Source organism: Marmota monax, unplaced genomic scaffold (genome assembly GCF_021218885.2).
Source record: "Marmota monax isolate L192 unplaced genomic scaffold, Marmota_monax_Labrador192_F-V1.1 WCK01_AAM20220418_F8-fsc00246, whole genome shotgun sequence".
Taxonomy (NCBI): domain Eukaryota; kingdom Metazoa; phylum Chordata; class Mammalia; order Rodentia; family Sciuridae; genus Marmota; species Marmota monax.
Genome location: NW_026694838.1, coordinates 1,407,018 through 1,421,859, shown reverse-complemented (window position 1 = coordinate 1,421,859; position 14,842 = coordinate 1,407,018).

The window sequence follows — 14,842 nt, the reverse complement described above, 5'->3', positions numbered from 1 at the left end:
AGGGAGCTCTGCTTTCCTTCTATTGCTGTAATAAATCCAGTTACTTCACTCTCACTGTTTTGTCTGTGGATTTCATTCTTCAAATTTGCATGACAAAAACCCCACCTGACCTCCATGCTTCCTGTTACACTAACTAAAATACAATTTTATCAAGATAAAGATTTTGTCAGTCTTGCTTTTAACTTCTAATATCCAGGCATCTGCACTAATAAATAGTTACTAAATGAATGAATAAGTAACAAATGAGTGAACCAAAAATTAATGAAAATGAATTAAAGTGGCCTCGCCTTCTCCGAGCTTGTAGATTAATTGACTAGTCTGAAAACCCACTAAATTAGTTTTTCATAAATGTCATATCCACGTGGAGGCAAAATGGCATTGAGATCCTGAGCTTTGGGTTCAGAGATACCTGCAGTAAACACGGAGTGGACACTGACTAATTCTCAGAATTATGGCAAATGCCTTCACCATCTAAGTCTCCTTTTCTTGTTTGGTGTACAACGTAAAATGAAGAGAACACTTTACAATAAACTGGGAAACGAAAAAAGACATAACCCATGTGAAATGTCTGGCATTGTTTTAAATGCTCATCAGTTGTAGCTCCTAGGATTTTTGTTAGAGATTCATGAGGCTCCTCTGGGACAAAGTGGGCTCATCTCTCCATAGTTCCTCATCACCACAAGGGGTAAGTAGAACTTTTATGACAGTTCAGCTTTTATGTTTATTTCTCATATCAAAGTTTATATTCAAAAGGGGAATATTCGTTAAATGACAAGGCATTGCCACCATTCTTAAGGAGATTCTAAATACTATCTTCTCAAAGGCAATTCTACCACAGTTTTAGGATAATTTCGAAGTTTTCTCCAACATGAAAATAAGTGGAGCAGTTATAGCAGGGAAAACTTCTATGTGACAATTTAGAGTTCTTTATTTCACACTGCATCCAGCTCATTGAAGGTGGTGTTTCCCTGTGATAGGTTCGTGATTTTACTAATGAAATACTGGTCAGTACAAATGAGTTAGCATTATTTTCAACATCCACAAACTTTAGTTTAATACTAAGAGAAGGATATGAGCTGAATTAAGTTCAGAATTCAAATGCCTACATGACCTTGAAACATAATTGTTACCTCTAAATAAGTGTTTAGATAGTTCTCCCCCATTATCTCTAGCTATTTAGGAAAAAAAAAATATATATATATATATATATATATATATATATATATATATATATAATGCAAATATATTTTTTTCCTTTCTTAGGGTTTTCAAAAAAAACTTTCCTTAAAGAATATAATTAGTAGTCTAAAAAATTTAAGTTCTGAATTAAAAACTTTATTAAGTAATTTTCATTCTTATGTAATGTTACTTAAGCTCTAGAACACACCTTTCTCAAGAGGCATTTTTTAATCAGGCACCTTTTTAGAAAAAAGATCAGGAGAATTCTACAGTGTCTACCAGTTTCATACCTCTTAATTATACTTGTTAATGGAAATTTAGAAGAGTTCAGAGAGTCTCAAACTTCAAGTATGCTTCTAATTATTTATATATTGCTCTGAGATATTTCTATATTGCTCTGATCAGAGTGTGTTAAATTGATGCTAATCAAATGCGAAAGGACTCAAACCAAATAAAAAAACTCTGAGCAAAAGGACCAGCTACAAACTTTAGTGCTTACTTTTTTGAGTCAGAAAGATAGTTTAGCTTCTCTGGTAGATATAAAACAACAGGCAAATGAAGATTCTTTCCCCCTCCTGTTATTTTTCTTTTACCTTTATTCTCACCCTCCCCTCTCTCTGATCTTCATGCCTCACATTTTCCTTTGAGATCATCAGAAGAAATTTAGCATGGCAGGGGAAGTGCCATCTAGAAGTGAGGTTTACCTTACCCTATAATTTAACTACAAAACTTCATTTGCAAATAGAAATGAGAGGTAAAGACCATTGGTTCTGACAAAGATGAATTAGGAGAGCATCAGATCATATTGCTATAAAACAAAAACACACACACACACAAACACACAAACAAAAACTACTAAAAGACCTGGACAGAATAACTTTCTGAATTCTCCTGTTTCTTATTTTGTGAATTTGGGGTGATAGGTGAAATTATTAAAAGTAGTGATGCAGAAAATGTGAATTCAACTTTATTTTTTTTTATTTTTTTTTATTGGTTGTTCAAAACATTATAAAGCTCTTGACATATCATATTTCATACATTAGATTCAAGTTGGTTATGAACTCCCAATTTTACCCCAAATACAGATTGCAGAGGATAGGAAAGGTAGCAGAATACAACAGTTACTAATAGGGCATTATGTAAAAATGTGGATGTGTAACCGATGTGATTCTGAATTCAACTTTAAAAGTAGCTTTTGTCCTGACACAAGGAAACAGGCATCAGTAAACTATACTCTCCCTGTAAGAGTTTGTCAGACACTATTCTAAAATGTGTTTCAGGGAAGTAGTTTTCAGGTAAAGAACTGGGATCTCTGCTGATACAGGACATGTACTTAGAGTTGAGAATTTGCAGACAGAGTGGAATTTGGGAAACCTGGTTCCAGAGAGGAAAAGGCAAGGGAGGAGCTCTAAAATTTTAAGTAAACACCTCTTCTTAAAATTCTTTTTTATTAATTAAACTATTCATTTTAATTAGGTATATATGACAGCAGAATGCATTTTGATTCACTGTACACAATTGCAGCACAATCATTTCTCTGGTTGTAATGATGTAGCATCACACATATGTGCAGTCATACATGTACCTAGGGTAATGATTCCTATCTCATTCCACCATCTTTCCTGCCCCCATACCCCCTCCTCACCCCTCCTACTCTTTGCTCAAAGTTCCTTCATTTTTCCCATGAGAACCACCCCTCCCCCATTATGGATCAGCATCCACTCCTCAGAGGGAACATTTGGTCTTTGGATTTTGAGATTGGCTTACTTCACTTAGCATAATATTCTCCAACTCCATCCATTCATCTGCAAATGTCATAATTTTATTTTCTTTTAATGCTGAGTAATATTCCTTTGTGTGAGAATACCACAGTTTCTTTATCTATTCATCTACTGAAGGGCATATAGGTTGCTTCCACAGTTTAGCTATTGTGAATTAAGCTGCTATAAACTTTTATGTGGCTATGTTACTACAGTATACTGATTTTTAGTCCTTTTGATATAGACTGAGGAGTGTGACAGATGTTCCATTCCAAATTTTCTAAGGAATCTCCATAGTGCTTTACAGATTGTTTGCATCAATTTGCAGTCCCATCATCAATGTATGAATGTTCCTTTTCCCTGCATCCTTCCCAACATTTATTGTTGTCTGTATTCTTAATAACTGCCATTTTGACTGGCATGAGATGAAATCTTAAAGTAGTTTTGATTTGCATTTCTCTTATTACTGGAGATGGTGAACATTTCTTCATATATTTATTGATTGAATGTATATCTTATTCTGAGAAGTGTCTGTTCAGCTTCTTAGTCCATTTATTGATTGGACTGTTTTCGTTTTGTTTTATTTTGTTTGGTGTTAAGTTTTTTGAGTTCTTTATATATCCTGGAGATTAGTGCTCTATCTGATGTTCATGAGGCAAAAATTTGCTCCCAAAATATAGAATCTGTCTTCTCCTCATTGATTCTTTTGCTGAAAAAAAGCTTTTTAGTTTGAGTCCATCCTATTTATTAATTCTTGATTTGATTTCTTATGCATTAGGAGTCTGATTAATGAAGTCAGGGCCTAATCTGACATACAGATTCAATGTGATCCAATTAAAATCTCATCATCATTTCTTATAAGAATAGAAAAAGCAATCTCGAAATCCATTTGGAAAAATAAGAGATCCAGAATAACCAAAGCAATCCTTAGCAAGAAGAGCAAAGAAGGAGGCATCACAATATCATACCTTAAACTATACTGCAAGGCTACAGTAACAAAAACAGCATGGTATTGGCACTAAAATAGACATGTATACATGTTGACCAGTGGTACAAAAGACACAGAGACAAACCCACATAAATAGGGTTATCTCATACTAGACAAAGGAACCAAAAATATATATTGGAGAAAAGATAACCTCTTCAACAAATGGTGCTAGGAGAACTGGAAATTTCTATGCAGCAAAATGAAAATAAATCCCCATCTCTTACCATGCACAAAACTCAAAGTGGGTCAACGATCTAGGAACTAGACCAGAGACCCTGTGCTTAATAGAGGAAAAAGTAAACTCCTCTTTGTGGTTGCTAAACATCCACAGAGAGAACTTGAGGTGGCCAAGAAGAGAGAGCCACAGGGAAGTGCAGAGCTGGGCAGGTGTTCCAGAGTTTGCACAGTGCAGTGGATACAGAAGCTGAAGCCTGTGCCCTGGATTTCAGTTGAGACTCTAACAGAGAGAGAGCCTAGGAATGAGTATCATACCCTAGTATTAAGGAAACAATTGAAACTGATTCACTGAAAAGGCCTAAGAACAAAGGTTGATACAACTGAAGTGATTGCTTATAATTCACTACCTGACAGATACTATTGAATACTCTTTAGAAAATGGTAATCTAACATATATCTACCACATATCTTCTATTATGCTCAGTGCACATTTAAAAAAATGTGAGAAAGAGAGAAAAGTGGCAGATAATCAAAGGGAATGGAAGAGTCAGTGGAATCATAGCCAGAGATGAACTAGACACTGTATATAGAAGGAGCAGACCTCAGCATAAAAACAGTCACACGTGACAACACTGGAGCACAGACGGATAAAGAAGAAAATGGGAACATCAACAAAAGCAGAACCCATTTTCCAACATCAAATGACCATTTGAGGTTGAAAAAATACACCATCTGAACTTCAGAATTATTTCAGTGGCTTTAAGACCAGACTAGAGAAATAGAGAAGAAAAAGGGATTTATAATGTAAAAGAAAAATTAATAGAGAAGATCCAAGTTAGAATACAAAGAGAAAACTAGTTTAAAAATAGTACCCCAGGGAAATAGTGTCTGAGATACAGTCCAAATGCATGATTTATTTTTATTTTGAGATCCAGAAAAACAGAAGAGTAACACTAAGCATAAATAATATTTGAAGAAATGTTATTTAATTGTTTTCCCAGTATAATGAAAACAAGAAGTACAGACTTAAACAATCCAGCAAATGTCACACAGATTAAATACAAAGAAATCACATCTAAGACACGAAAATAAAAAGCTTCATCTTAGTCACAGCCTAAAGAAAAAAAGATATTGAAAACAGAAAGAATGACACTGGACACTGAGGACGCCTGTAATCCCAGCATCTTGGGAAGCCGAGCAGGAGAATCGTGAGTTCAAAGCCAGCCTCAGCAACAGCAAGGTGCTAAGCAACTCAGTGAGACCCTGTCTCTAAATAAAATACAAAATAGGGCTGGGGATGTAGCTCAGTGGTCAAGCACCCCAAGTTCAATCCCTGGAATGAGAAATTGATGGCAATTTTTTTAGAAATATCTATGAAAGTTCAAAGACAATCTTTAATGAAATAAAAGAAAAAAATACTACCAACTCAGAATTGTACATAGATAAGGTATTTTTTAGTAATTGAGGTATACAAATTGTTAAGATAAAAAACTAACATTTATCAAAATTTTTTGCAAGTAGAGCTAAAATGCAAGAATGACTAAAAATATTTCTTTAGATAAGAGGAAAATGACCCCCAAATTAAAACTCAGAACTTAAGGGGAAAAAAAAGAAGGAGGAGGAGGAGGAGATGGAAGAAGATGAGGAAGAAGTAAACTAGAAAGGTAAGTATAAAGATAAATATGAATTAATACTTCTTATTCATTAAAAGAAATATGATGTCTTTTAAATTTTATTATGTTTTAAATGTTATATTTACCACAAAGAGTAAGAAGTGGCAAATGAGGATAAAATGTTATGTTTCTTGCATTCTTTGGGAACTGATAATAGTGCAATAAATCTAGGATATATAGTTTAATCTATAGAGTCACCACTAACCATATAAAATGAATAACAAGTAAAGTGTGAATAAAGAGCTAATAAAGAAATAAAATAATAACTACCACAATGGATTATAATAATAGAGGAAAACATGACATGGGGAAATGCAAATTAAAAAGGAAAATGGTATACCAGTGTAACCATATTATCATTTTATCATCATAAATGAATACAGCAGGGAATTCCAATTTGAGCTCAAACACATAAACCTGGAAATTGTCACTCCCATCCTGGGAAGAAGAAAAATGAAGAGAAACTAAAAATCAATAACTTTTCTTGTAACCATCACAGAGGTAAGGTCACAGAACAAACAGGCAACTCTAAAGCAGCGAATCAATGCTGATATACGTTTGCCTGGAGGAGAAGTTACTGTAGTCATAAATATGTAGAAACAAGTGGCAAATTTGATAAATGGCTAGAGGCTGAATGTGCAGAAGCTAAACAGTGTGAAACTCCTGGTGGCTTCCATATTCCCAGACACAGCACAGTATAGTGAGTTTCCCCACTAGCAATATCAGGAGGTTCTCAGACTGAACAGCAAACCTCTCCTCATCCCTTTGACAGGCAGCACAGGAAAAAGCTTATGAAAGGTGCTCAGAAGTCCCTCTCACTATGTGCATTCAACACTGTACTGGAACTCCTATCCAATACAAACTTGAAAAGCTTGGAAGTTCTACTTCTGGATTTCCAGAATTTATATAAAGTTGTAGTGATTAAGGCAATATGGCATTAGGGTGAGGTAAGGCAATTAGAATTGAATGGAAAGGAATTCCAGACTTATACCTGCAAATATACTCACTTGATTGTTCATAAATAAGTTAATATTATTTAATGGAGAAAGAAATCATTTTTTCAAACAATGCTGCTGGATTAAATTGTTTTTTAATGAGGAAATATAACCTTGATGTCCACTCCATACTATAAACAAAAGTAATCCATGAAGAAATGCATGTGAAAACTCTGGTTATAAAAATTCTAGAACAAAGGAAAGATAATATCTTTATTACTTTGAGAATACGATGATTTTTTGATACCTAGCATTACAGAAATAATAACTACACAAAATCAGAGAACAAAATGGAAAGCCACTTATTGCCAGGAAAGATACAAACTTAAAACCAAAATTGACTAATTAATTTTTTGGAAACAATACATTGTAAAAAAAAATCGGCAAAGATTCAAAAAGCTTATCAACTCAAGATCCTCAATTGTTTGATAACAACAACAACAACAACAACAAAAACAACAACAAAAAGTGAGTGATATTATTGATCACCAGAGAAAAACAAATCATTGACATAATGTCATAGAACTCTATACCCTAAAGAATGTGGTAGAGCAAAATGCAAACTTCAGTAGTTTAAGAGCTGACAGGCTGTGGTTTTGCATGCTGACACATAGTAGCTCTGCTTACAAACGTCTAGCCACAGAGGCTTGCAGCAGTTAACAGGTAACTGTAACAGATAACCCCAGTAACAGAAGTAGGAAAAAAAAAAGTAGCAGGGATAGAACAACCCCTTTTGGGCTTAATACAGAAAAAAGTCTCTAATCTGTATGAGCTAAGAGTCAGTAGGCTGTTGACAAACTTGTATCCACATGAGGAATGTGGAATGCACCCTCCAATAGAATTAAACCAAGCCTTTTGTCTTGATATACCCCAAACTCACTTATGTACAAAATTAAAAGCCCTATTTATGATCAGGGCTCAGATTTTGGGAATTATTGCTCTGGGCCATGATGCCACTAATAAAGTTGCTTCCAGGTCTTGGTGTCCTGACCCTCATTTCCTTCTACAGAATATTAACAAAACTGATAATGTCTAGTGTTGCCAATGTGCTGCCGGTTACATTGCTAGTGAATTAATATTACCACTTTGAAAAACAACTTGACAGTTTCTAAGAAAGCTGAACGTGTACATAATCTATGTCCCAGCAGGAGTACTAGTCGGTATAAATCCAGCAAAAGTTCTTTGTAAATCCACAAAAGCACATATATAACATTTTCAAGAGGCATTATTTTCTACAAAAAAAAATGGGTATTGATTAAATTGGAAATAGCCCAGCTACAATGACAGTAGAATGGATCTGTTCACTGTTTTTTATTTATTTAACAAATTGAAAAAAAATTATTAGAAATATAGACCAATTTCATAAACATTACCTATAGCAAACGAAGTAAGATACAAAAAACAGCATACTACCCAATTCTGTAAATATGAATTTATAAAGAGGTGAAACTAAGGTATTTCAACAGACATTAAAGCAATGTTTTCCTTTCAGCAGGGATACTGATTACAAGAGGATTAATACATTCTAATGGTGTCTTGAAAAATGTTCGAAATCTCTATCAGTCTAGTAATTAAAGGGGTCTATCCATACTTGTAAATTCTAGAGATATAGATCTAATTTGTATACACTTTTTATGTTACACCTTAATGTGAAGACAATAAGGAAAGCAGTAGAATATCTATTGCACTATAGGTAAACAGTGTGGTAATAATGATAAAGATTGAAATGGAAATAAATGTATATATATATGCATACATACATATGTATGTATATCAATGTAGGTAAGTGAGTTGGCAATGATTCTCTATGTAAATCTTTACTTTCATTTCTTATAAATATTTTAGTACAGATAACAAGAAGGAGAATTAGAAGGGCAAATGATAAGTATGTGGTCAAATAATCAAACTTCTTATTTCGAGCTTTGAAATCAGAACATCAGAATTCTAACTCCAGTGGTGCTGTTGTGACTTTGGGTGAGTGCCTTTTCTCAGCTGCAATTTTTCTCTGTTAAATGGAGACAACAGAGTTCATTCTTCATAAGGATCATTGGAAAAACTCATTTAATTAAGGCATTTGAAGTATTTAACACATAAGAAAGTTCCATGCATATTAGTTCAAATTGTAATTTGCTAAATAGAGATCATAATCATAAACTTTTGATGCAGTGAAATATCTGTTAATTGAATTATTGCTCTTATTTCTTTGTACAAAGTGAATATAAAACTATGCTTCTGAATGAATTTTTCACATTTTTGTCTTATCAAATATGCAGAAAAGGGACATTTTTTCTAACCCCAAATCCACCTTTATTTGAAGAATTATTTTTATTTGATAAATGTTGATACGTTTTTATTACTGGTGGATGTTTTGCTAAGTTATACATTACTTTATTTCTATCCTTTTTGTAAAAAAAAATAAGCAATAGGCATTTTTTGGCTGTGATATAAAAATTGCATGTCCTGTATCACAGAAATCACTATTTTAGCTAATCATCATGTGGATATTAGTTAACAGAGATGTAGGCAAATATTTACATACAAATCAACCACTGAGAGAAATTTTATGATGAGAGATAACTATGTAACAGTATGAAATTTGTTAAGCATCATTCATATGTGGTAATAATAATAATAATAATAATAATAATGCTGATAAAAGTCAGTGGGTGAAACTGTTTAATATTCTTTAGACCAATTTGTCACATGTAAGTGAGTACAAAAAGCTTTCTGTAATTAACATGTATGTCTTTTTAAAATTTGCCATAAGACATTCTTAAAAATAAACAAAGCCAATGAAGTGATGCTTTCCTTAGAAAACACTTGATGTGATCAGTTTTCTGACAATTTCAGGAAATAAGAAATGACGACCAGAAATTTTGCGATTTACCTTTACCTATTAACAAATACATTTTTCATTTAGCTTTTGGTAAAATAAAAGACTGGGAAGAGTTTTAATTCAGGTTGTTCATCTCCTTGAGGACAGTCTGAAACCTATTGAATCTTGAGGCATTAATATCAGGACATAGTCACCCTGTGTTAATTTAGACCCATTTTAATAGATGACTACTAAAATTAGAATTTTTCCTTTGGAAATGACACAAAGACAGCCTAAGTGACGTTTGATTCCTCTTGAGAAAATTCTAGGCACAAGATGCCATCTGGTAGGTGTTTGTACATATTTTGATGCATAAAAAACTCATTATGTCCTTTGGAGAATTACAAGTTCAAGATTTACACAACATATTGCACCTGACTATTGAATTTACATCAAATGTTTTTCCCAATATTTTCTAGAAGAGAGGGCAATAAGTTACAGAATATATTTTATAACATTCTAATCAATTTTGTGGTAAATTTGAGTGAAGTCTGCATCCATCTTAAATGTTAAATGGAGTCTCTTAATAAGGATGTCTTCACAATCTTCCCAAATATGTTTAATTGACACTTTTTACGAGAATATGATGAATAGTGATTGGTGCTTGACTTTTTAAAACATTTTTGTATAGAAAAATAATTTAAATATTATTACCTTCCTTTCTTTCTTTTTCCCCATACCAGTGGGGATTGAACCCATGAGTGCTCTACCACTGAGTTACATCCCCAGTTTTATTATTATTATTATTATTATTATTATTATTATTTTAATTTTGACACAAGGTTTTGCTAAATTGACCAGTTGGCTTCAAACTTGCAATCCTTTTGCCTCAGTCCCCCAAATAACTGGGATTACAGATCTGCAGGACTGCACAAGTCCAACTTCCTGTCTTCCTTGTACTTGGTCTCCAAAATATGCATAAAAATACATTTGCTGTTGTTACACTTTTGCCTTTTAAAGCAGGATAACTGGGATTACTCTTCAGAATTTCTTTTAGGAAGTATATAGAAGAGAAAAGATAAATGAAGGAGGACACAGCCTGCTTGATACTTATGAAAAGTTTTTACAGTGAGGCCTCTAATTACTGAAATATGTAGAAAATTCTGATATAAGGCTATAGAATATTGACTTGATAAAAAAACAAGCCCATTTGCTTTAATGATAAACATAGAAACTAAAATGAATTGAAAATAATTATCTCCTGCCAAATTAAATTTTAGTCTTTCTTCTTCCTTCTTGTTATTATTATTGTTAATATCTTAAACATAATTATATTATTAAATATATTATGTATATTAAATATATTATATGTAAGATATTGACAATAATATGCACCTATGTTTATGTTTGTATGTATATATATACATATATATATACATACATATTATATATATTTATTACATACATATTTACTTGCAAAATTTATGCTGGTATTAGAAAGGAAATAAATAAAATATTGCATATTATGGTTTTTAAACTCTGAACATCTGTAAATATAGCAAAGTTTTATAATTTCTGATACTCCGATGACACTTGTTTATCTTGATATTTGGTTTTTTGGCTCTGCAGTTTTGATAAAGAAAAAAAAATGGATTGATAGGCAGCCTCTAAGTTGGCCCCAGTGTTCTTTGTCTCTCCTGGGTGGTCTGGACTTTGAGATTCTCTTATAAGCAACAGACTATGGCAACAGTGATGGGTCATCTTAAGCAACCCTGAGCTCTGGAAGACACCTGAAGCTCACACAAGCTGCATAATGATAGGCTTACCTCATTGGCATGGGTTAGGGCCAGTCTCTCAGCTGCCTCTCTTTTCCATTTCCTTTTGAGCCTCTTCTTCCCACTTCTCAAACTGTTCAACAAAATGTGTTTCCATGAGGAAGAGTGTTGGCTGGTTCTTCAAGACACTCACTTGAGCTAAATTAAAGGCAGTGAGGCTGGAGAGACCATAGAGTGGCTCACGTAGTCCTCAGAGTGTCCACCTGGTGGAACCTTAGTTCTCTAAACATGCATCCATCTTCCCTTGCTGATTTCCCACCCTGCAAACCTGAAGCACCAGTGTAAGAAATGAAGACAACAGCCAAGGGTTGTCTAACCATTCACACACTTGCACAGCATCAAATCCCCATAATATCCACCCCCCCCACACACACACACAGCCAATAATTTTAAATAAATGATAAGTAAATTACAGAAATTATGGGAAGGAAAGAGAGGTGACCTTAGAGTATAATATCTACATTTATATATAGTTATTTCTAGTGTTTCTGTCTCTATAAATGAACTATAGTACAAGTAAATTAACAAATGATCTCTGGTTAATTTCATGAAGTTCAGAAGACAGGAAAGTACATGAGAAAAATAGAAGCTCTAATAATAATATGAATAAAAAAGGCATAACTAAAGAAGTTGTAACTATTGAACATTCATAATAACAGGACATTATAAATAATTTGATATGCATACTTTGTCCATAATGATGGACAAAATATTTTAAATATCAGTTAGTAAACTCTATTCAAGAAGAATTAATTTACCTAAATTGTCATGCAAACCTTTGGCAAAATTAAATAGTGCAACACCTTCCCAGAATGAAAATTATTGCCTCAAATAGCTTCACTGTTAACTTTCATGTAGTTTTTAAAAAGAAATATTTTCTGACTAAAGACAAATTTTCCAGATTATATCACAGAATCATACCCTTAGCACATTTTGAACCCAGTGTATACATACATACATACATACATATGTATACATACACATACATGTAACTATATATGTATATATAATTATATTTTTATTAAGTCTTATATTGAAATTTTGTATTAATAACATGTTAGCATCATATGTGTATAGATTCACTCAGAGTTCCTTTATGAATTTGTTACTCTTCCATCACTATGACAAAATATCTGAGAAAATCAACTTGTAATTAGAAAAGGTTTATTTTGATTCATGGTTTCAGAGGTTTTGGTTAGAATCACTTGGCCGGTAGCTTTGGACCCATGTATTAGCACAGTACACCATGACAGAAGCACTATAGCAAAGGAGGCCTATTTACCTTATGGTGGCCAGGAGGCAGAAAAGAGGGGAATTCCAATATCCCCTTCAAGGGTACACACCAGGTGACCTAACTTACTCATACCAGGTCCCACCCTCCTAATATTCCACCACCTCCAGAGAGCACCACAGGCTGGCAACTTCCACACATGAGCCTTCAGGGGACACTTCAGATCTAAACTATAACCATGTAATTTACCAATATTCTAACACATAGACATCAAACATAAATGGCTTAAAATAGATAATAAGGAATTTACAGGCATCACAGAAAGCAAGGGAGGTGATTTAACAGTAGAAAAGTAATTCAAGTAATCCACCAAATTAAGACATTAAAATGGACAATTCCTTGATGTCAATAGATTTAGAAAAGTTAGTTGACAAAATTCAGCATATATCATAATTGAAAAAAAAAAGACTGAACAAGGAAAGTCCTGACATAACCTATTTACAAAATTTTCATCAAACACTGCTTTCAAATAGAATATAGTTTCCACAGCTAAAGCACCTGTTTTATTTAAAAAAAAAAAAAAACTATCTGTCACTGGATCTCACTATGGATGCATGAAACAATGGAATTGCAAGATAGTAGAGTAGTAGAGCTTTCCAGAATCTTGGATGTGAGATTTGGATAGTCCATTCTTCTCTTGCCTCAGGGAAATGTAGGGCCAGCTGTGAAGTTCCAGACCCTCATGAAAATTAAAGATGTCCACTTTGAAGTAGTGGTTTGAAAGTTATGACTAAGGCACAATCAGAAAGTGGACATTGCAATTGAGAACACCTATGGGCACATGAAACATTTAACCCACCTTCTGTCATATGGAGTTATGAAATTCCTGCTTCACAGCCATCACATGAAACAAAGTGGAGTCTAACCCAGTACAGAGAGGCTCCCTCACTGTTAAAACACCCCAATATAAATGTATATTCTGAATGATGCTTTTTTTTGAGATGGATACTTTTTTCTTTTCTTAATTTTCATTTTTTCCATTATTCAAAATGAATCACAAATATAAATTTTACATTTCAGTAATGTGGTTTTATTTCATATTCTGTGGTCTTGCTTGAAATGAAGGAAGAGTAAGAAGGGAAGAAGATTGTGATGCTACCATAGAGTGAAAAGTCAACACACTTTAAAAAATTATTTTTATTTCCAAATCTTAAACTATTTTGGAACTTTTAATTTTTAAACTATACAAAATGCCTCAGGTAATTTGGTTTGAGTCAACCAAAATACTGACATTTTTCAGAGGATGCTTAGAAGGCTCCATAGCTGGAAATTTTAAAAATGAACCATCAATTTTAGTCTTGCTGTTGTTTCAGAGCAGCAATTAAACATGCCATATGTTGGCTAATCTGTAAATAATACATCTGTGATCTTTTGTGGAAATTCCCTCCTCCAGACTTCTATTCCAGGCTCCATGTAGTTAAGAAGCATCTTGTGAGTTATACTTCCCTTCCCTTCTATGGGCTGAAGATTTTGAAGACCTTCATGTGACAATATGTGATTCACATTTTACACGAGAGGAATTGGGTCATGGAGGAGAAGGAGGACCAGAGAAATTTTTATCACCTTTTCACCAAAATGCAAAAATAAAATAAAATAAAATAACTCTGCTTATGTGTCTGCAATTCACAAAATTGTTCTCAGAATGATCAGTGTAATACATTGTTTTTCACTCAAAATTGTATTACACAATATTGAAGACAACAGAAAGATAACCCCAGGAATTATTATATTAAAATACTGCCTCACTATAAATTTCAATTATTTTAATGTACTATAAAAAGCATAATGTTTCACCGCTACATGTTCATGAAACTAGGATTACATTTTTATTAAGCATGACCCACATGGTTCAGTCTCTATGGACTGTTGCTATTTTGCAACATGATTTAGAACCGAACAGTAATTAAAGGAGAATCTGTTCTTTCACGTATTCTGGAAGCCATTACAGATGGTCCAATTTGTAGCTGCACTCACATATAAATTCACAAATAGTATGACATAATAGATGCAAGAGGAAGGGGGGAGGTATCACCATGTGAGGAAATGAAAGACACGTTTTGGAAAATTTGCTGGAATGCAATCAGTTGGACCATCTGTATTGGCCTCCAGAACATGAAAAGGAAGAATAT